Genomic DNA, 14,420 nt, shown 5'->3' on the forward strand with positions numbered 1-14,420 from the left:
CTTTTTTATCACTTTCCTTGAACAAAAGTTTAGATAAAATAAAATAAGTCGGATTACAAACTATCATTACGCAAACTTTCATCAAAATTCATCCAGCTATTTATATTTATTTATTTCAAAATAATCGAAGTTGAAGAAAGAACTATAACTATTAGGCTTGATAATATTGCATTTACGTTTTTTTATTAATAAACATTAACATCTCCCAAACCTAACAGATGGCGTGAGTGGCTAATCGCTGTTTTGTTATCCTGAATCGATACACACCAATCGAATTGACGAAGAATGTCAGCGGACTTCTTTAGTGAAGATCTAAGGGATCTTCGGAAGCAATATCCTGCTATCCCAGACGAAGTGGCCCTCGATATCGTAAGGGTTGACTTGGACCCGCAATTACATTTTCTTGGTAAAATATCGGCTGTGTGTGAGGAGTTATATACGTATATAGTCTTTAACCGCTATTCAAGCATTAAAATAAGTCTTCTGATATGAAACAAACTGTTTGTACTTCCTATTTCTAACGTTCTTCTATGAATTTTCGTTAAATGTCTCTTCGTTGTCTATAATTTTTGAGAAGAAAGCATTTATTAATAAAATAAATAGTAAAATTATGTAACTTGAAAATAGAACATTATTATTTTGGCAGAAGGATAATACTTTTGGGGGACAATTGGCCGTGCCTTCCAAAATATAATATAAGCATTGCGTATAAATGCTTGGTTTTTTTTTAAATGGATCATTAATGTCAAATACTCTTACATTCGTTTCGAAAAATTTAAGGTTCTTAATTCCTATCAAGTGTCATTTTATTCAGTATTCAAAGACAAAAAAAACTGATTAACTACTCACAGTCGCGATTTATGGTTATAGTGCTAACATCGAAGTTCCTTTAAACATACAAAATACCTAGTCTAGCTTAAAGAAAATATATGATATGCGACTATAGCCCTAAAACTGACATAAGCTAGGAAAAATATAATAAAATGTTACTGCTTAAAAAATGCTTAGTCTTAACAGTGTGTTTGCATACAGTGCTAACATACGGTTTATAAAGACACGTGCTAACAATTGATGTTTGCTTCCCAATACTAAATCCCGCCGTTCTTGAATAAGTCACCTCAGCTCCTGATAGCAGGAGTGATTGCACATCCCACGTGCGGCGGTCACTGTTGAATTATTTAAAACTTCCACGAATAATTTCATTCTTAATCTGAAAGTCTAGGAAAATTGCTTACTTTAGAAAATATAAGCTATTGCAGACGTGAAGATCCTGATAATGAATTCAGCTGAACGTAAATCCGAGATTTCGTCGGCGGAGCGAGCATTAGCTGCCATCTTGAAAAACACAAACATTACCTTATAAGTAGTGCGGTATCTCCCGGATAACATCAACTGATACGTTATACATCGGTAATAAGCCATTGAATTCCCCTTGTATTCAATATACACAATAATTCTAGTATCTTTCTGAATTATTTTTATGGACAGTACAAAAACATTTAAGCACATAAGATTATAACAATGATAGAAAGGTTTGAAGCTGACTGAACGTTACTGTGCTCAACTGTGCGTTGCTGGAAACATAATCTATCCGAATTTATATCACGAGACATAACCGTCTCGATGGTCTAGCTGCAGAATCCGCAGAATCTGCAGAATCCGAATCCGAGTTTAAATCTCTATTCGGAACTCTTACTCGTTAGTTTTCTGCCAAGAAAGTCTCTGTAGCCGAGAAATAATTAGCGGTATAGCTCAACCTCGGAACACACGTAGAGTCAGTTCCCCGGCGTCCGAAACCCGAGGTCTCTTCAGTCACGGAATAGGGAGGCCATCTGCGCTTGTGCACTACACACTACACTTGCGCTAGTCTGTGAGTTTTGTATTCGTGGCTAAAGGTCCGGAGGACATTATTATTCTTCGTCTAGATTTAACACTGGTCTGTAAGGTAAAGTTTTAATATTTAGGCATTATATTTTGAAAATGGTATATAAATACAAATTTATATGACTCGATGAACACAACTATTTTGTTAAGCGAGTATAATTATATGATATATAAATATATTTGCTTATTAGTATCGTTCATTGTGTCATTTTAACTTAAATAAATATTATTATTAGCAAGACAAGAGTATGTACAACAAGAGTCACTCGTCGCGGTTTCACGCGCGGGAAATAAAACAAATGCAATATAAAGCAATTTAGGGTAACGGATCCAAATTTTTGTTAGCAGCGCACCGAAAGTTCGAGAAAAAGGTTAAGTAAGTTATTATTTAATGTTTTTATATAGCCAAGAAACAAAATGGGATGAGATATAATGTTACCAGTAATCTTTATTAAATCAACGTTCAAAAATGGCGTGTGTGACATACTCAAATAACTCTCTCATATTATTCTGCTTGTTTTCTACGGCTTGTATTATTTTTACGGGAATTCCCCAAGAATTAGACATAGATTTCATAATAAAAGCATTACAATAAAATTATTCTAAATTAAATGTTTAATTACCTCGTTTGATATCGGATTTGATAATTGAGTCGTTTGCTGGCGATTATTGGCAACGAGTTTGGTAACAAATGAAGGTATTATTCAATCTATTACAAAAATATCTTCGACTCGCTTCCGCCCGCGGCTACCTCTACTCCAAATTTAATTCAAATCCATCGATAATATAATATAGTATTAGTAGCGAATAACATTTCACATGACGACTGTACAGTATGTGTTGAATATCATAAGTATATTGAATATGAGTCCACGACTTTTAGTAGAGATCCATAGCTTCTAATCAAAAGGATACTGGTTTGCTATCAAATACAATCTGTATTCGAAATTGTAATTCGAAAATTATAGATACGTGGTCTAGATAAATTAAGTAAATTAAATCGAAACAATTTCCAATCATGTACGGCAAATCTGATTGTTTTAAATGAAAATAATGAAAAACACATCTAACATAAAACCGGCGTCAGACAACTTGCTATGATTGGCGGCGGAGGCGATCAATATAGTTAAACTCGAATTTGTTATTAAATATTATTAGGCTAACTTATTGACCGTCAAAAAATCTACGCAAGCAATTATTCAAGATTCTATTTGAAACGAGCTGGAGGCGACCGTTTCAATCGCGAGTCGTGCTCTAAGAAGTCACAACTTTTGTAATGTCCTTAAACACTTACTTAAAATGTACATTAACGATGTTTTAAAATTTGCTATTGAACTTTTTTAAAACGTCTGAGATAAAATAGTAGCATAAAATGTGATAAATTTAAGTACTTCATTTTCATTTTATTTCTGAACAGGGCAAACGAGTACTGCATTCTCGACTTCAGTGTTCGAGCAATACAATGACCTCCAATGTAACCCACTATATTGTAGGTGCACTTAACAAACAGTCATTCATATTATATATGAACATTTAAATATGAATAAATAACTCTACTCTTTAAAGAGAGTAAATTCCTTGTGATCTTGAACTTTACCAGTACGTCTAATTAAATTGTAGCAGATTGAGAGCAACTTTAGTCGTTGCGTCATTTTCTTTTAAAGAAAATGAATCTGAAACTCCGTTTTGTAACTTTACTCCAGATAAAAATCAGTATTACGAAGGATTAAAAATCATAATTATTCCATTGTATTTCCACGAGAAAGTTTAGAATTGTTTCTAAACTTTTGCTAATAATAATGTACCGAGGTAAAAGAAATGATTTTATTTACAAAATAATAAGAAAGAAAGTTTACTATGTCTCTGTCTCTCTTTCTTTCTCTCTTTCACACACACAAAACAATAAGAGTGCATACTTATAGAACAAGTGACAGAAGTGCATTATTTAAAAATCGTTAGCCAAAAAAACACACGCGAACATGAACTTTAGGCGCCCAAAACTATTTCGTATTAAAAGCCTCATCATTCGCTCGCCACTAACACGAGATAACGATTTGCTGTCAGGCTGATCGTGCGAGGCAGGCAGACTGTTACGGCCGACTGCCTGCCTCGCACGATCTACCCTTGAATACTTTTATTGGTTCCTTGTCACACGGGTGGCTTAGGCGTGACGTGCTTCCGACACCCGGCTATCTATTACACTCTGCTGAAATCACCAACATAAGTGTAATTATTAGATACAATAATGATTAATGTATTGGGTTTCCTATCGATTGTTAGTATCGCCTTCGCCATTACTATTTAGTATAAAAAGTGCTTAGAATAAAACACATTCGTAAATACGACAAGCTGTTAATTATATAAACGCGTGATCCGACGCCAGCTTTAAGTCTCATGGAAAAATTGCAATTAAGGATGCGTCGAGTACATATGAGAGATTGCGGGATTTGTGGACGCAGAGCGAAATGAGAGTAAAAGCCGCTGCAGAATAAAATAATGTTGACAGCGTGCAATAACAACAAATAACACTTTTCGAGTGAGTACAAAATTTTAATATTTCGGTTAATTAAAGTATAATAAAGGCAGGAACGCCTTTACCGCTGCCGGGCAAAGGCTTCTCTTAGCCTCCAGGCTTAGCGTTTATTCCGCCAGTCTGATAAAGTGCAGGATGATAGATGTAGATGTGGTAAAATTACAGCCGACTTCAGGTTTATGGTTTCATTCATCGCCGAGCGCACATCGCGTAAACAAATTAAGTACAAGAACACTGAACAGCGCTTGCCCGAATTTGAACCTTCGAACAAGTTTCTCGTGTCCGAATAAATTAACTCTCTCAACACAACTGAATATTTTTTTCAAATGATAATTATTATATCGAGTAATAAATTTTGAAAAATAATATTATTATTTATAGTTAACATTAATAACATTTTGATCATTTTGACAATAATTATAATATATTTTTCATCATTTCCATTCAAACTATACGATTAAATTGTGATGAAAGATTTGTCGATAACAAGAGCGAAAGAGATAATAAATGTTCGATATAAGACGAAGACTATGATTGGTCAATAAGCGAATTGCTCCAGAAAGAAAAGAAATTACGGATTAAGGAAGAGACAATTTCAACGTTCATAGTTCAAGGTCGTGTGGAACAAGATAAGCAGAGAATAAAAAATGATAAACGTTAGAGGCGACTTTTGTGTTTATTTGACATATATATATATATACATTTTCAATTTAGACAACATTTTGAGTGTGTGAGCAGAGGCGGTAAGGGAAGCTGCGATTTGTTAGTATAAAAATTCTTATTTCACCCAGACGAGGTCTTAAAGTAAATGTTTTTCTTTTATATGGCATTTTATATATAGCCCCTTAGCGCACCCGGTATTACTGAAACTACCAAAAATGTTGTTAATATCAACTTCGGTATATATTTTTAAGTCTACGGTGAGCGTATCCTGTACTCGTATTTATAACATCATTACTTGTTTCTCTTATACATAACTTGTGTAATTTTGAAAGTCAATCTTGTGAGAAATGGTCTCGCTTTATAAGATTGCTACAAACATCTTAAGATAACCCCTAAATTTGTTACAATATAAGGATTAAGTCAAATCAACTCCAAGCGTTTGATGAAAACGGTCCCAGGTGCCCCGGATACCCTTGGATAGACTGAAACTTTGAGCGGTATCAAGTTCGACATTTTCACTGCGGAATTTCAATTAGATTCTATGATTTGAACAATTGTCCAGGTAAGCTGACTTGTCAGTTTCTACATTTCGAAAGAGTTTTATTTTTCGTTTAGTTATGCCGAGCGGTTTTACCCGCGTTAATCCCGTAATAATAAACCAATATTTACGTACATTAATTTATTATAACTTTTGATTTATTGAATCGGTTTTGATAAAATAATGACTAAGCGATACTTTCAAATAAGTTTAATACTCAATTTATTAATAACAAGAATTTTTGTTCCATTGAAGAAGTGACGCGTCAGTTAAAAGGCGATATCAGAAAATCGTAAAGACGGCCTCCGCTGCAATGTCAACGTAAAATAATAACTCGGGATAAGGGATAATCATTTCCTTCGAGCTCTTTATCTGACGGCAATTTTCTGAGACGAACGTATACTAGGAATGGAATGATATTTCAGAGGTCAAAGTCGGGATGATATAACGAAACACTTTGCTGGATAGCTGCGATATGTCGTAGAATGTATTCTGCAGATAATATAAATACAGAAAACGCGGACGGAAAAGATCGTCCGACTCCAGGACAACTAAAGAGGATAATGCGTTTGCTTTGCTCATAAGCTGTGCTGGCAGATGTGCCTGCGCCCTCATTCTCATGGACTTGGATTGTATTTTGAATAGCACATCAGATATTCTTTCATTTTAGAAATAAAATCTTCTGTTTACTGAATGAATATAACACTGAATACAAAGTTTGAACTGTTGATCTTAACCAAAACCCCGAATCAAATTACAGAATAAAATACAAAGTTTGATAAAATTCCGAGAAATAATTTAAATGTATAAAATACCGAGTTGTATTAAAGCTTTGTACGTTTTCGTTTGTAATGGAATATCAGTGTTTCTGGAAAGCTCGGAGCATAGATTACAGCAACTTTTTTACTGTTTCTAAAACGATCTAGAAAACGTTTACAACTAGAGAACTCGAAACCTTTTAAGACTTCACAGAGAAATATTTAAACACGGCTCCATGCACTCACTCTTGTGTAGCTGTAGCTGCGGTTATACTTAAATGTAACTATTTGTTTTTCTTGAACCTTTTTTTTTAAGGTTTTTTTTTCCTAAGCGAAACTCTTCAGTGCCTTTGGCGCTGGCAGATACTTGACAATGTAAATTTGCTTGGATTTGACCTGGAGGTTGTCTCGTACATTTTTACATCGTTAAGCTGCAGCGTTATTTAATCGTTAGCGTATACCGAGATAATGCTGCAGATTCCGAACCATTCGATTCTAGATCGGGCCAGTAAAAATATTTTGGAATTTACTCTTTTTCACCAAAACAATTATGCATGGTATGTTAATAATAAAAACTTCATAAGATTAAAAATTAAGTTAGTACAACTATTACAATAAAAACTTGGAAATCCTGTCTCTCTCGTATGGAGACGTCGTCTTTGATAAGATCCACTCCACGTTACCGGAAATCCCTCGTGAATTGTACCGCTCAGCTGCATAATACAGCATAATACAGCTGCGAATATATACGTCGGGTACTTTAAATAAACTTAAAAGAATGTTGCATACGCAATTGTCATTTAATATTTACTAAAATTATTTTCTCTTTGTAAGAGAAACATTCCTTCAACGCTTTAAAAATATTTAAGCGTGAAACTTGAGTATCGTTCAAAGGTTATGTTTTAACACAAATCCTAACACCTTTTACTGATACGCACCTTAAGATATGTTGTCATCCGGTTGTTTGAAATTAATCATATTAAGTGTAATCAACCATTGTTTCAAAACAATGTAATTCTGGTCAGTTGCTGTTGCCGGTTCTTCTGTCGGAAGGAGACGTGTCTATGTTAACGTTGTCGTGTTAATATACGAGAAATATGTTCAACGAGTCTTTAAATTTCTTAACTTCCTACTTGTTAAAATAACTCTATGATTCGCAATACAAAAATGTACATTATAGGTATGTGTTAAGGTGATGTGCGGTGTCATGTGAATATATTCTTTACTAAAATCTAAATATTTTGTCCAAGCGTGAAAGGTACTAAATACTCCTCTTTACTTCATTTGATATTACCTTGTGTTAAACTCGACGATATATTTAATATAAAACATAATATAATTCGAAATTAATGAAGTGAAATAACTCATTGAAAATCTAACTCGAAAAATTCTACTAAGTCAAAAAGTCATAATTGTGTTTCGTCAAATATTATTCGGTTGTAGCTTTACTTGATATAGTTATATAAAATGACGATTCAAAAGTGCCTGCAAGAGCCTACTCCAATGAAGTATATTTTTTTATTGATTTTTGATTTACAGACTGTAGGATGAAATATCTCGGGTGGACACCGACCTCATAAGGAGCGGCGCCAAAGCGGACAATAACGGTTGCCTAAATAAATAAAACTGCCTAATTCTATGTTTGTAATATTGTTGAAATACAATTCTATTCAAAACTTTTATGCTTTTTAATAGGAATGTATGAAATTTATCCAAGTTATAAAGTAGCTTCGAGTTTCGAATAGTATCAAGTTAAATCTAACACAGCGCGATAAGCAGGCAATAATGAATTTTAAACTACTCAGCGCAGTTCATGTCTATGGAGATTATCTGGTGATGTACGTCCTGGCGGCACGCCAGTCCTGATAATGTAGTCGGCTCGCAGAACATACCGAACACGATGAGTGTGGAAACGAAGAGGTGGTTATTTATTTCAGTATTGTATGGCTATCAATGTTTCCAAATAAAATTTATCAAATTAAAATAAAGTAAGCCTCTAATTGGCTTCTGGGTAAAGGTTCCTTCGTTTCTCGACTCGAAGTTTCGGAACTTATTTCACGAGGCCGCTCTAATACTTGTCGGTATATGGGTACAGATGAGGCAGAGTTTTACCCGGCACATGCAGGATATAACGATATAAATAACGAGAACATCTCATCGTCAACACTCAGCCGCGCTTGCCTGGGTTCGATCGCAATATTCGGTCAAGATTCACGCGCACTGGACTATGGCCACTTGTCTCACTTGAATATCTAAATTATTAAGAGGCATCCAAGTATTAAGTGAGTGTTCTTAGGGGTCGAGACGAAATATTTTCGGTATTATTTCTGACAAAGGGAGTGCGAGGAATAATCTTACGTTTAAAACTTAAAACTCTTTTGATTTGTATTCTCAGTCTATGTATTTGTGTTGCTCCTTTATAAGTGATATTCGCATGCTGTGGGTAAGATCCCACTTTGGTCTGCAGAGATGCAAGACAAAACTTTTTCAGTTTTTACTAGCACTTGGAAAGTGTGTGGTTCATAGTACTATCAGCGTGCAATAGATGTCGCACGCCACCTATCGCGCGTTTGTGTATGCGTTACATACAATTAAATAATTATACAAGACGACAATTTAGATAATGATATTCAGATTAATTCAGATAATATTCAGGTTGTATTTAGGTGATATTCCCCAGGACACAAGCGAACAGTTTAATTTCGACGTGACCAGCTAACTTTTAAGCGGATTACGAAGTTTAATTAGAGATGAAACGTGACGTAACGCTCCGATCGTTGTAATTATTACTTGTCTGAAGCGCTGAACCCTGAGTTTGATGTACCTTTGTGTCTTGTTTCAACAATTATTATAATTAAACCGGCGATACCCGTCGCAGCTTGGTCGCGACGATTTATTTAAAAAACATGTACAGTTTTTTCAGCACGGCTCCTAGTAATCCCTAAAACGGATACGACACATAATAACGCTTTTAATGGGTCGGAGGGTTGAAGTCGAAGATTAATATTACAATCCTTCGAATTTCAAGTGTAGGCTGTGGCTTAATGATTAAGCTGTACGTTGATGGTCAGTCAGTCGAAAGTTTCCCTTTTATATAAAAAGTCTGAGATATTTTATTAGATCCTGTGATTTTATTGCTTCATTCTCGCATGGCGGGCTAACAAAACGCCCAACCAGCAGGGAAATACAAGTCACACATGGTTTTTTATAAATGTAGCAAGAAAACATAAAAAATATTTCCTTACTTCTAATATTGTGAAGCATTTAAATCTGCTAAGAATAATGATGATTACTAACAGTATTTAAAACGGGATATTTACCATGTTTTTTATTTTTATTTGTTGGAGCTCGATATTTCGACATTATCTACGAATGTCTTGTTCACGAGACTACTGTTAGTAATAAAAATAACCATGTTAATTTAAAATCTTATATAATGATGATTGTTATTATTATAATTTGTTGTTTGTTTAAATAGTTTCTTTATTCAAATCTTTCTATGTATAATTTTATAGCAAATCAATTTCAAAGACTATTAAGCGTTGCATTGCGTGACCTCAACCCTCGTGGTAGCGGGGAACCAAGCTTGTTTAATCCTTTCCACGCGGTTACTGCGTTGACACAGAGTAGACGGGATAGGAGCAGGCAAATTATAATTACATTGATAGACTCATTACACTCACTCGACCAATGCCGCCGTGCTGGGCTAATCTTCAATTGTGCATTGACAGCTATACCTACATGTGGTATTACCTCACTCGACACATCAATGTTATTTTTTTGTAAATTTAGCTCGTAAACACTCGTAGCCTATCCATATTTGAGCTCTCTACCTTCGCGCACCTTCGTCGTTTTGTATCCACGAGGTATTTTTCGCTCTCTAGTGTAATCAAGAAGATAAAGATAAATTATTTCATTTTATCACGAGAATAAGGCTAAAACATTCATAGGCTGTTCATATTCGAAGACACGCGTATGAATTAATTATTTTATTTACATAGCGAGGCCAAGAATCAACGAGAATATACATTTTGATTAATGGAATTTATAAAAAAGAAAAAATATTCTCTCTCTCTCTCTCTCTCTCTCTCTGACTGAATCTGACTCTTAAAACGTGGGCTTACCAAACTCATTTGGAATCATTCGCCTTAGGTGAAAAAAGACGCTGGTTCAATATTTTCACTCATCATTCCATATCAATCACACCATAATATGATTTTTTTTGAACGTCGATTTGATTCAATGATGTTGATTTGAATGAAGCTTGATCGTTCGTGATAACGGATTTTACAAAAAAATGGATTAGGTAATCTAAAATATTGATGCTCGAGTCTTCTGGATAATTATAATTCTAATTCTAACCGTTAGCTTTACGTTTTCTTAATCTAGTAAAATGACAATAATATAAGGTGGTCAAATAAATTATTGATATATACCTATATAATACTTTCTTAATATATTCATCCGGGTTGAATTTAAAAAATTACAACATGCGATCACGTTCAATGAAGGCAGTATTTTCTCGCGGGACCGCAATTCTGGTTTGGATGGAAAACAAATTAAAATAGTAATGACGGCGCTGGAAAGAAACTAATATTAGTAATGTTTTTCAAAAGTCAAAGTCAAAGTCAAAAATCTTTATTCAATATAGAAGTGTTTACACTTGCTTATTGATTGTCAAAAATCTACCACGACAATTTAAGCGTGTTTATGTGTTGTAAATGAAATATTTGTATATTTTATTTTAAAAAAAATGTATTTTTGGGAATTTATAACTCTAATACAAATATTTTGTTAGTGTACTTTCCTTGAGTTCCTCTATTAAAATCTATGTTAAATATTCCAAGCCGTGCCAAGTGAAGTTGACGAATAAAATTAATATAAATAAAAGCATTTATAAAAATAATGATTATATAATCTGTGTTGTAAAACAAACATGGTTTTGTCAAAGTCAAAGTCAAAAATCTTTATTCAATATAGAAGTGTTTACACTTGCTTATTGATTGTCAAAAATCTACCACCAGTTCGGAATTTAGCACCTCGGACCTGAGAAGAACCGGCGAAAGAAACTCAGCGGGATATATATATATATATATATATTTTAACCATTTCCATGTACAATTTTAGTTATTTGAAACAGCCTGGAGGCGATCATTTCATTCCCAAGGTGTGCAGTCAACTAAAAAGTCATTAGTGTTGTAATATCCTTTAGCACACAAACGCTCTTTAACGACTCTTTTGAATTTTATAATTGAATAATTTTGAACGTTTTCTGGGATCCTGTTGTAAAAACGTATAATTTGCCCCAAAAAAGAGAATTTGTATGTGTAACATCTTTGGCAGTTGGAATTAAAGATGGTTACAAAAGAGAGTTTAGTTTGAATGATCGATACATTAATTGTAATAATTATATTATGTTATACATCACTTCAGTCTACCCACTATGTTACAAAAGGTACATTCGTTTATATCGGCACAGCACAGTTTCACAATCAATCAATTAAAGCTTGTATAAACTAATCGCATGACAGTATTAAAAGCAATATCCCCAATATATAATGTTCCTGCTTCATTGGATTTCGTATAATCAAATCTCATCTCATCTTTAAACGTTAAACCGTAATAAAAACACTAGTTGTAAATTTTACGACTTCATATTCGGATGAAACTGTCCATTAAAGAAAATTAAGTGCCGCTGGTCGTATTGGACTATTTACGAGCGTGACTGAACATTATCTATTTTAAAACAAGCAGTCGCTTGTATTATTATATTACAAGAACATTAAATTCGCCCCTGTCACGTCAATAGTCTAAATTTAAAGCGGAACTCGGCTAATAATATATAATAAGAATATATAATAATACCTTCTCCATAAAGGTGTTGATACACATGCCTGTAAAACGGAGCAGTTGCTTACACGCTGTTTCACGACTAGAGCGAGTACCCGGCACGCTGTGGATATATTTGTTTATTAAGTTGCCAATGCCATTTGCTCTCTTGCATACGACGACACAGTATGAGCCAGTCCCTATAGATTGAATGCACAACTAACACAGTTCTTAACCGTATTATACGTACATTTACGGTATTAACTCTGTACTATTTTTTCTAATGAAATACATCGTTAGCTATAAATAATAGAATTTTTACATCTGGGAATCAACGAATACGAATTTCACACGTTTTATGATTTACATTTATAAAATTCTTGAATGGCCATATAAACTACGCCACACTATTTATTAAAATCCAGCTTCGCTCGGGTAAAATGAATAAAAGTAAACAATTGCGGTTTAATATTTACTTTTCATATAACATATACATTTTTCATGTTTGTTAGTCTATAATTTATCGTGGGTAAGATTCCATCAAGTCTACCTGCACGAAATTATGAATATAGATAACATTTCAATACATTTCTACAAGCAGTGCTTGCCCCGGAAGGATGTGATTTGTAGATTATTAAACATTTATTATTATTATGTTATTTATTCATTATTTAAATAACAACTTATATGTTTATATAAGAACTTGTTGACTTATCTTTTTTAGGGCGGGCAAATTGGTCACCTGATGGTAAGCAGTGACCACCGCCCACCGGGTACATTGGTGTTGTACGAAATATTGACCTACCCAGACTGACTTGTATAAAATCCTACTACCAAGTATATCTTGATTATTTCTCGACTATCTCGATTATCTTGATAATAAACGATAATATTCAACGATTCTAAACAAAACTTATGGTCGTATAGGTAATGCAGCATAAGTAACCGATACAGACTAGTCTTTTTATAGACTCAAAATAAAATAAATAATTACGCATCCCTCATACTATTCCTAATACGTAATACTCTTATGGGAAAGACGATAAATGCAAACTATGGGTAAAGGTATAAAACTTCAAAAACTTGAAAGTACTTTACGTAAAGATGAAAAGTGGTAAGTATCTTCAAACTAGAGCTATATTTCGAGCCGAGGCCGCTTATTAGTGCCGTGGAGGAACTCAAACCGCCCCCGCTGTTAACGAAAGTACCAAGTTGAATAACCTCAGTGATTTATGATTTTCTAAGGTACAATATGCATTATTAAAATAAATTTAATTGCAAAGAGGTCGCAAGCAACAACAGTACCAGTGCCTAGAGCGCCATTCTGTAAGAATTCGCTTCGTATGTTGTTGAAAAGCGACTTACGGTGACACTCTAATATGATGAGTGTCTCGCCGTTAAATATACTCGTGTGTGTCCTCTACTTATCGGAATCAACGTTAACTTTGAAACGTTGCTTCTGTAAAAGTGGAAGTAGAATATATTTACAGATTAATTTTAAGTATGACGTTAATTTAAGACATGATAAAATGTACCACATTTGTGTGTATTTCAGGTAGAATATCCAGAAACGCTTAAATACTTATATACTCATTTTTAATCAGTAGCCCAAAAATAAAGTTTCATGTTTCAAACATTAAAATATCGAACTTCCATACAAACTTTCAACCCCTATTTCATCCTCTTAGTGGTAGATATTTTATAATTATTTTCTTAGCAGGTGTTTTCTCAGAAAAATTACTCTACTCACCAAATTTTATGACACTTACTTTAACAGTTTATAATGAATCAGTCAGTCGGGACGATGTTATATCATATATGTTATATTTAATATACAATTGAACAATCTGAATCTACTTCGTACTCGAATTAAAAAAAACAAAAAACAAATATAATCGACATCCAAAATAGCAGTAATTTCACTAGAAAGCGAGAAATAACTCTAATTGAGTTTTAAATTAAAAGCTTTTCTGAGTACTACACTGTAACCGCATGAAGTCGGAAAGGTCAGCTTTGTGTAGGCATCATATCGATGTGTACAATCAATCGGATTAGTAAGTTTTAAAATAATCAGCGCCAACCACACAAGCGATCAGATGTTACCGAATGACTTACTTGTTCTTTCCTCAAAACAGTTTGTATATGATATAGTTAGGCATTTTTTATAACGGTAGTCAGCACCGGCCTTTAATATTGGCGCTGTCATAATAATGTC

At 33.8% G+C, this 14,420-nt stretch overlaps 1 protein-coding gene across 1 annotated transcript in view; it reads left to right on the forward strand.

Annotated features, from left to right (window-relative positions):
- Positions 1-14,420, forward strand: part of LOC125065878 — a 177,367-nt gene that overhangs the window by 61,109 nt on the left and 101,838 nt on the right. The gene's annotated exons all lie outside the window — the stretch shown is intronic.

The sequence above is a fragment of the Vanessa atalanta genome, chromosome 8 (genome assembly GCF_905147765.1).
Source record: "Vanessa atalanta chromosome 8, ilVanAtal1.2, whole genome shotgun sequence".
NCBI classification, from domain to species: domain Eukaryota; kingdom Metazoa; phylum Arthropoda; class Insecta; order Lepidoptera; family Nymphalidae; genus Vanessa; species Vanessa atalanta.